Genomic DNA, 8,778 nt, shown 5'->3' with positions numbered 1-8,778 from the left:
TATGAGTGGAAGACAGGAGCCTAGGTCCAAGCATAGGCATGATCTAGCTTTGGAGAAACACAAGAAGGCAAGACAGGAAATGCATCCTAGATTCAGTCAGTAGGAGCAGGGCAGTAGCAGGAGACCCTCTAGAGCCACTAGGGGCGCTCCATAGTACAGAGAGGGTGGTGATGGTGATAGAAGCCCCTCTTCTAGTGATGAAACTAAGGATTATAGACTTGAGCACAGGAAAAGGAAGAGCATTGATAGAGACTCAGATAGAGAGTCAGATGATGGTGACAGCTCTGAGGAGATAGAGGAGGAGTAGTAGGCATCTCCAGTGCACCACCTAGGTCAGGGCATGGACTATGGCCTTCTTGAAGTACATGCTTCTGTTTTACCCAACTATGTTGTTAGAGTCAACTACAAAGGAAAGGGTATGACTATGAGAGCAAGAGATCATGGGAGGATTGATCCTAGGGATTTACCTAGGATTTAGTACGATCATTGCTTTCACACTATGTTCCATCTGGATTATTATACTAGTGTGATACTTGCTAGGAATCCTGTGGTAGCCAAGTCTCAGTGGATAGATTGGAAACATGTTAGAGAGCTATGGAAGTCCTCCATTGACTATGCTATTGCCACTTGTTAGCGCACAGGTGTATACACGCTCATGGAGTTTGTGCATGATTGGAACTCTGAAGTCATTGCATAGTTTTATGCCACTCTATTTGTGGAAGAGGAGCCGAGGCGTATGCATTGGATGCTTGAAGGCTAGTGGTACAGCATTGACTACGATGCCTTTGCAGCTTTTCTTGGCTTCTCAGAGGAGGACCTCTAGAGAGATAGGATCCACACCGAGCAGGTGTTACCTCCTGAGCAGCTCGCCTACATGTATCCACCTAGAGGTGAGAAAGGAGCAGTGGGGAAGGTTTTAGGTCTTCACCCTACTTATAGATACCTGGACATGATGTTCAGGAAGACTATTGACTGCAAGGGTGGAGACAAGGGCAACATTGCAGATTATTCTAGGAACCTGCTCCATAGGATGGCACCTGATGCTCAGCCATTCAGTGTGTTTGACTTTATTTGGTCAAAGATCAGGAGTGTGAGAGAGAGACCCCTCAAGGGTTGTGGATTTGCACCTTACATCATGTTTATGATTGAGAAGGTCATATGACACACATTTGAGTATGACAAGAAACATAAAGTCCTGAAGATTGTAGATGACTTGACAGACATTAGGGTACCTCTAGCAGGACCAGGAAGAGGAGCAGCAGCACCAGAGGCAGATTCACCTACAAGTGGTGCAGCAGCTGGATGAGCTTCTCCTCTACCACATGCTCCTTTGCGTTCTTCTTCGCATCACCGCAGTCCTTCTTCTCCTATTCGCAAGATGTTCAGTGCTATCTTTGGGATGTGCAAGGACATATGGACCTGTCAGTAGAAGGAGAGGGAGGCTAGGAGGAAGGATACTCAAACTTTGAAGCAGATTGTTTCTAGACTTGAGCTTGATCCTCCTAGGTCTCCATTATCAGATGAGGCAGCTAGTGAGCCTGAGACTGAGGAGCAGCAGTAGGGCAGGTACGACGTAAAGTTTGCTGAGTTCCTTCAGCGATAGCAGCAGCAGCAGCAGGCTCTAGAGCACCCTGACACTTTACCACTACAGGCTTGGGTGCCTACTTACTCCCAGCCACGTCCCAGTGCTGCAGATGAGTATGCTTCAGACTGGTGGAGTGACCTCACGAGTAGTTTCTATGACCCATCTGGTGTGGGTGGTTCTCATCCAGCTGGTGCTACATGTTCAGATGATGAGGATGCTGGTAGAGATGAAGATGATGATGAGTGATCACAACTTTCAAAGACAGCTTGCAGCCCCTTTGTCCTTAGTTTGTCATTGTTGGACCTTTGTGGTGATAGATGACAAAGGGGGGGGAGAGACTGATTAAAGCTTTAGGGATACTTGTTTCATTTGCTTATCTTTGTACCTGAAGACATGTACTGCAGGCTATAGTTTCTTTAGCTTCATTTTTTTTGAGCTTCATAGATGTATCTTGAGTTTGATATAAATTGTATCATGTGAGAGATGAGACTTACTTATGCTTTATCTATGTATCTCTTGAGACATGATCTTTATTTATATATTAGTGGCTTGTGGACTTGAGAAAATTTGTAATGAGTGCTATGTGTGACATACATGTGTTATATTTATTTTCATAAGGACTATGCATGCTAGAATGAAAATATTTGATGTGATGCCTTTATATTTATTCTTGTGTGATATATCTTGACATATGCATCACGGTTTTACTTTGTCACACACACATGCACTCCATGGATGCAATGATTTAGGGGGAGTCTCCTATATGTTTTAGTATGTGCAATTGACATTTGAGGTTATTTCATGAATTCTAATCACAAGCACATATTAAGGGGGAGCATCTCATAAATCATTGAACTCAAAAGTTTAAATGTTTATATTCTTTTGTAAGCTTTAATCAAGTTGTCATCAATCACCAAAAAGGGGGAGATTGAAAGTGCATCTAGCCCTTTAGTAGGTTTTGGATGATTGAATAACAATGTGATTAAAGGTCTAACCCGTTTGCTAAGTGTGGACAGGTAATAGGTTATCTCACCGGTACTTAATGAAAGCAAAAATGATGTGTTGTTGCATAAACAATCTAGTTCAAGCACAAGACAACAATGCAAATAGAATTCATACAAAGGCTTATTTATTATGGGATTCCCATGTACTATGTGAAAGCAAGCTCGTAAGAATTAATTAATGAGACATGAGGGATTGCATATGGAATGGTCTCATACTTGAAGCTTGCTAAATTGAAATGAAAAAGATAACAATACAAATGAATGGTTGATTCAACACAAGATGTGACTTGATGGCTTGAGATGGTGAAGATAGCAAGGAAAGACTTCGAGGTACTAAGCAAGGGTGAAGGGCAAACGACGGCTTGGCGGTCGAAGAACCTAGCTAGGGTGAAGAAGGAAGTACTTGCATTTAGTTGAGGTACTAATCAAGCTATGATGGTCATGTTAATGTGAAGGATCAAATCACTATTGAAGTGTTTGATGGAAGTGACTTGATACATTTGGGATTATTTAAATTTGATGAATGGAATCAAGTCACGTGCTCAAGATGGCTATGTGTAACACCCCTGGTGTTACGAGCTTATTTAGCACCGCGATTTAGACTTAAGTAAAAATTTTCGAAACGAGTTCCATGGAATTTTTGGATTTAAAACGTGCGTGATGCGATAAGTGAATCATGTGTGACTTAGTTTCGCGGACTCAGGTAAACGCTCAAGTTAAACTACGCCGTGCGTAGGAATATTTATGAATGTCCGACAATGATTCTAGCAAGCGGTTTGTTATATTAGATTAAGCATAAGAAGCAACTCTTATAAATAAAATGAAATCCATTAATAAATAAAAAGTTATATACATATATGAACTCTTCTGGATCATTGATATCATGCATGGCCGGTGTCGGTCCGATCCAGCTACCAATGTGTACGTGCGGAGAGAAAGTTGATATTATAATATAAAGCAGGCGAAAACGCATGGGCAACTTAACTCATTCGCTCCCTGTCTGTGCATGCACCAGCACCGTTCACGCGGTGCCAGGCTTTGGCTGTCGTAGTTGACTTTGGGATAGCAAGCGAAATGTTCAGAGGGACCCCTCCCTGCCTACCTTGCTTGCTTGTCTTGCCGCACGTGGCCCTGCTCGGCCGCTAGCCCACTGAAGCAAGAACCACTACAAGTTTACATGCATCAGTCAAGTCAGTGCCAGACCTGTCCCGCAACGCGCCATGGCCGCTGGGCCACGGTCGACACTGGCCGCCTATCATCTCTTCCCTTTTCCCCTCGTGCTTGCACGTCCTTGGTTTCCTGTGCTGGACGCAGCCCCCGCTCTTGCTTTTCTTTTTCCCTCTGCTTCTCCACAGCTCCACCGCATGCCCACACCAGCGCCCTCCTCGCTTCTCCTACCGCGTGTGGCTCCGCACTGCCTCACCTCGCGCGCCGAGCCGCAACGCCCTGCTCGGCACCCCGTTGTCCGCGCCCACCGTGGCCGTCCATCTTCCCGGCCAGGTATGGCACGCCGCCACCTTGCTCTCGGCTCCCCGTGCTGCCGTCCCGCGCGCAAGCCGTGGCCTTGCGCTAGTCCCTGTCCCCGTCACCTTTGCCGCAGCGCCTCCGTCATCGACGTTGCCCCCGTCTTCGCATACGCGCGCTCTACGCTCTGGCGCAGCCGGCCGTACTTCACCGCTCGCTACTCCAAAGCACCGCCGTTGAGCCGTTTCTCCCCCTGCCATCCTCCACGAGCAGGTGCACCGCGCGCGTGCTAGCCACGGCGCTGCCCTTTTGCAGCGCCCAGCCATGGCTGCGCCGGCTCACCCAGAGCCGTGGAGTCCTCCTGCCAGCGTGCGGCTCTGCCTCGTTTCATCTTCCTCCCTGCGCGCCGGCGTCCCGCCATCATCCGAGTCGGTGGATCGCCCCGCTGTGGCACAGCCACCCTGCCAGCCGCCCTTCCGTGTGTCGTGCCCATGCGGCTCCTTGCTCCACTTCTGGCTCGCCCTCTCCACAGCGCCCGCCGGGAGCCACGCTGTGCCGGTGGTCGGATTTTGGGCCGGCCACGTTCGTCCCGGCGCTCCTCTGCTCCCTGCGTTTTGCTTCTGGAATTTGGAAGGAAGGTGAGAAAGGGGTATTAATCCAAGCAAAAACGTTATACGGGGTTTTTACTGCAATAATACATGGCACATTGAACAGTAATCTGGACCTAGGATTGATTAGTGAAAAGCGTAGGGGCCATTTCGCGTATCTGCGGCGTTGGGCTAGCTGGTCGCCTACGTGCTGGGCTGTCCGCGCCTGGGCTGCCCTGACAGATTGGGCCGCACGCCGAGTGCCGCGCGCCTTGCTGGGCCACCGCGCGCCCGTCCGCTGGTCCCGCTTGGGCTGCTGATCGCACCCCTCCGCCTGCGGGCCAGGTCGACTCGCTGGTCGTTGGGTCAGATGTGTGGCCGCTGGCCCTTTAGTTTTATAAAGCGATTGCTAATTGAGTCTCACGAATAAAATTGTAAGATCAATATAAAATGGCATAGGAATCCATGAATAGCGAAACCAGTTTTGTTAGTCCCCTAAAATCATGCTCTACATGTTAGTATATTTTGTTCACAAAGTTTGGCAATATTTTTGGGAGCTATATAATTATTTTAAAATGCTGAATATTGTTAAAAGATGAACTTGTAGGAATTTTCCGGATAAATCGGTAATAGTGTTGACTCTAAAAATTTGACAGTAAACTACTAATATTATTACATACTCACTGTAAATTTTGTAGCTCAATAAGAGTTAGTTTGCTAGGTAGATAATGATGCTCTATTTTGAATAACGATTAAATCGATACAATGAAATGTAGAAATGCCGTTGGTTTATATAACTACAATAATTGTTGGGAAATAATGCCTTATCCGACAACGTGTATATGTAGCCTAAGTACGGTCATCGTTAGAATTAGCCCGTTAACTTGAGGGACGTAGAGCGAATTTATATGAGTCATGATTGCAGTCAGTTGATCATACCCTTGCATTTCATCACATTGCATATCATGATAGGGACGTCGATGGATCACGGAGTCATCGGGAGTTGCTGGAGAAATGGTGCTTTTGGAGATCATGTCGCCATGATGGAAAGCTAACTTCTGATTATATTTTACCCAGGCAAGTCCCGGTGCATAACCCCTACTTTTCTGCAGTTTAAATTATATTTGTGCATTAAGTTTTAAGGAGTTGAATGAAACCCACTTGCATATATATATCTTTATCCTATGAGTCTTACTAGTATGACAGGATCGTGTAGATTGCTATGCTACAGGACTCCGGTAGAAGTCGAGTGATTGCCTGTCACTCGCGAGATATAGGAAAAATGTTACTATATGATTATCACTTGGAAAATATAAATTGTGGAAAGGAAAATGGTGACCGGACAGGGATATGGTTTGGGTATTGGTGGGTGTAAGAAGTTGTGTCGCCGTGGAGGTGGGTCATAGCTTGGTTACACCGTTTTTCCCTGTCTGGTCGGTTAAGGACCGATCGTTGCATATGACTCTAGGCAGGTCACAGACTTATTATCCCGAGCACATACTTATGTATGGGCGCTTGGAAGACTTGTTGCTCTCTTGTCATGGATCCGGCTCTTTCCGGACCGACTGTCAGGGTTTGTTTTTGGTGGAGGAGGTCCTTGCGCCGCACTGAGTCCGGGACTCAGGGGCGGGGGCTTGGAGTCCCAATTTGGACGGGGACCTGGACACCCGGGACAGGAGAGTGATGGGTTGGTCCTGCTTGTGCCTGGGGTACAAGCGGGGCGTGTGTTTTCGGGGTACCCAGCTGGGGGCATTGATTTGCGAATCGCCGGGCTATCCGGTACGGCTTGTCTACGGTTTAGCATCGTAGTAAGAACTGAAAGATGAAAGATGGAAGATGGGCAAAGGAAATCTGATTGCTTATCACCTACTTGAAAGTAGCACAGGTGCTTACATAGAATGGTTAGTTAATGAACCAATGCGACTTTAATAAAAATCAAATATAAGGACGCACGCTTAGTAATGCTTCCTGCAAAGGCAATAAACCCAGAAGCCAGATAGCCTTGCATATCCTTGGAGTCTTTTCTTTTCTCCTGTCGGGTAAGTCTTGCTGAGTATAATTGAGTACTCAGGGTTTTATTCCCCCTATTGCAGGTAACAGGTGGAGGCTTAAGCTGACCTTTGTGTGTGGATTCCTCCTAGTGGGCTCAGAGAGGATTTCCTTTACGCTGCGATCGTAGTTGTTATTTATAACTCTCACCAAATGTTTTTATGAATGAAAGTACTACAACTGTGTCATAATTTACATATCAATAATTCATCATGCCATGATTAGATATTTATTTCCGCTGTAATTCTGATCACATGTTTATATTCTGCTGTATATTAAATTATTTATAACTCTGATAATATGATTTTATTCCGCTGTTATATTAATAAATATTATACTCTGATGTTGTATTAAAAGCGATGTAAGAAATGGTTACGAATGATGTAAGCTTTATTCTCTCATTTATGATCCTGGTGGCAAAAATATGGATTTTCGGGTTCTCCCCTGGGGTGTGTCCGACGGAACCGAGTAATCTAGTGTTCTCCCCTGAGTGCTTAGTGTCTAATGGAAGATAAGCACTCCTGTGAGGCATTAAATTAGGCGGTTCTACCACACTATGCCCAAGTGAAAAGATCAATATCAACATGTTGGCACCCTCACTTGATGAAGATTAGAATACACGGCTTCGGTTGAAAGAGATCAACTCAAAATGTTTAAATCCATTATACTTTTAAATTTGAGTTAATAGGAATGTCGTACTATTAACAGGGATGCATCATGTTGATAGATAATGTTTCATAAGTGCTCAAGCTAACCCATGTAGTTTTGAGTGTTTGAGAGACAAAAGACCTAATCTATTTTTGCTGGTCTGGCAAAACCGGACGTGTCCGGTATTGATACCGGACATGTCCAGTATGTGCCTAGCCAGGATAAAATTCTTGTTGTTCTCGGGTTGGTTCGTCGGAAGTTTCGATGTGGGTCAAAAGTTTCGACGGTCGGGAGTTCCGGCATAGGTCGGGAGTTTCGACGTTTCGCGCTTAACTGACTCAGAGGTTCACTATCCGGATCAAACCGGACTTGTCCGATATGGACGACCAGAGGCCAACGGCTAGTTTTCAAAATGCCTTGAGGGTCTGGAGTTCTGACGGTCGGAAGTTTTGGCAAGCGTCGGGAGTTCCGACACCTCACAAACTTCAACTCAGTTACCTAGTTTTCAAAATATGCTAAGGGTCGGGAGTTCCGACGTGAGTCGGAAGTTCTGATGGTCGGGAGTTCCGACATTTATCGGGAGTTTCGACGCCTCACATTGTCACTATAACTTAGTTACCGTTGGCGCAATGTAAGTCATACCGGACGTGTTCGGTATGCATGGCAACGGCTATAAAATGGCTAGTTTTTCCAAGGGGGTTATAAATACCCCCAAGCCTCTACCTTTGGAGGCTGCTGATTCTGCTGATCCTCTAGCATGTTTTTAAGCTTTGCCCACTCTCCCAACCCTCTCTTAGTGAGTGATTGATTAAATTTGCCAAATCAAATTGTGGGTTGAGAGAAATTCAAAAGGAGAGCAATCCAACCACCTTAGCACTTGTGCATATTGTCAATCTCGTGATTCGCATTTGTTACTCTTGGACTCTTTTGTCCTAGACGGTTAGGCGTCACCGGAGAGCACCCAAGAGATTGTGGTGTGCCTCGAAAAGTTTGTAACGGTCGATTTCGACGCCTCAGAATCAACTAGTGGAAGGAGGAAAAGGAGTTAGAAAAGACTCCGGCTAGAGTGGCCTTCGTGGTACCCTCTAGGGCTGACCTTCGCTGGGTCGCCCGCAGCCCCCTCAATGGAGAGTAGGACTCGAACGAGTCCGAACTTTGGTAAAACAAATATCATGTCTCAATTCACATTTCATTTGATATTTGTGTTGCTCCAGCTCATGTGCAGGTTCTCTGTGTATATTGTCATCTCTGTAGGTGCCTACAGTTTGGTTTGAAGATAAAAATCGAAAGGAGCAAGTTCGGGGCTGATCTGTAGAAATCGTGTATACCGGACACGTCCGGTATTCATACCGGATACGTCCGGTATTAGAGCTCAGTACTGAAAATATTTATTTTCTGTTCTAACTTTGTGTTGCAGGGTTGTAGCTTCTGGATATATTCT

Source organism: Miscanthus floridulus, chromosome 15, assembly GCF_019320115.1.
Source record: "Miscanthus floridulus cultivar M001 chromosome 15, ASM1932011v1, whole genome shotgun sequence".
NCBI classification, from domain to species: Eukaryota; Viridiplantae; Streptophyta; class Magnoliopsida; order Poales; family Poaceae; genus Miscanthus; species Miscanthus floridulus.
This window is presented reverse-complemented; position numbering follows the sequence as displayed.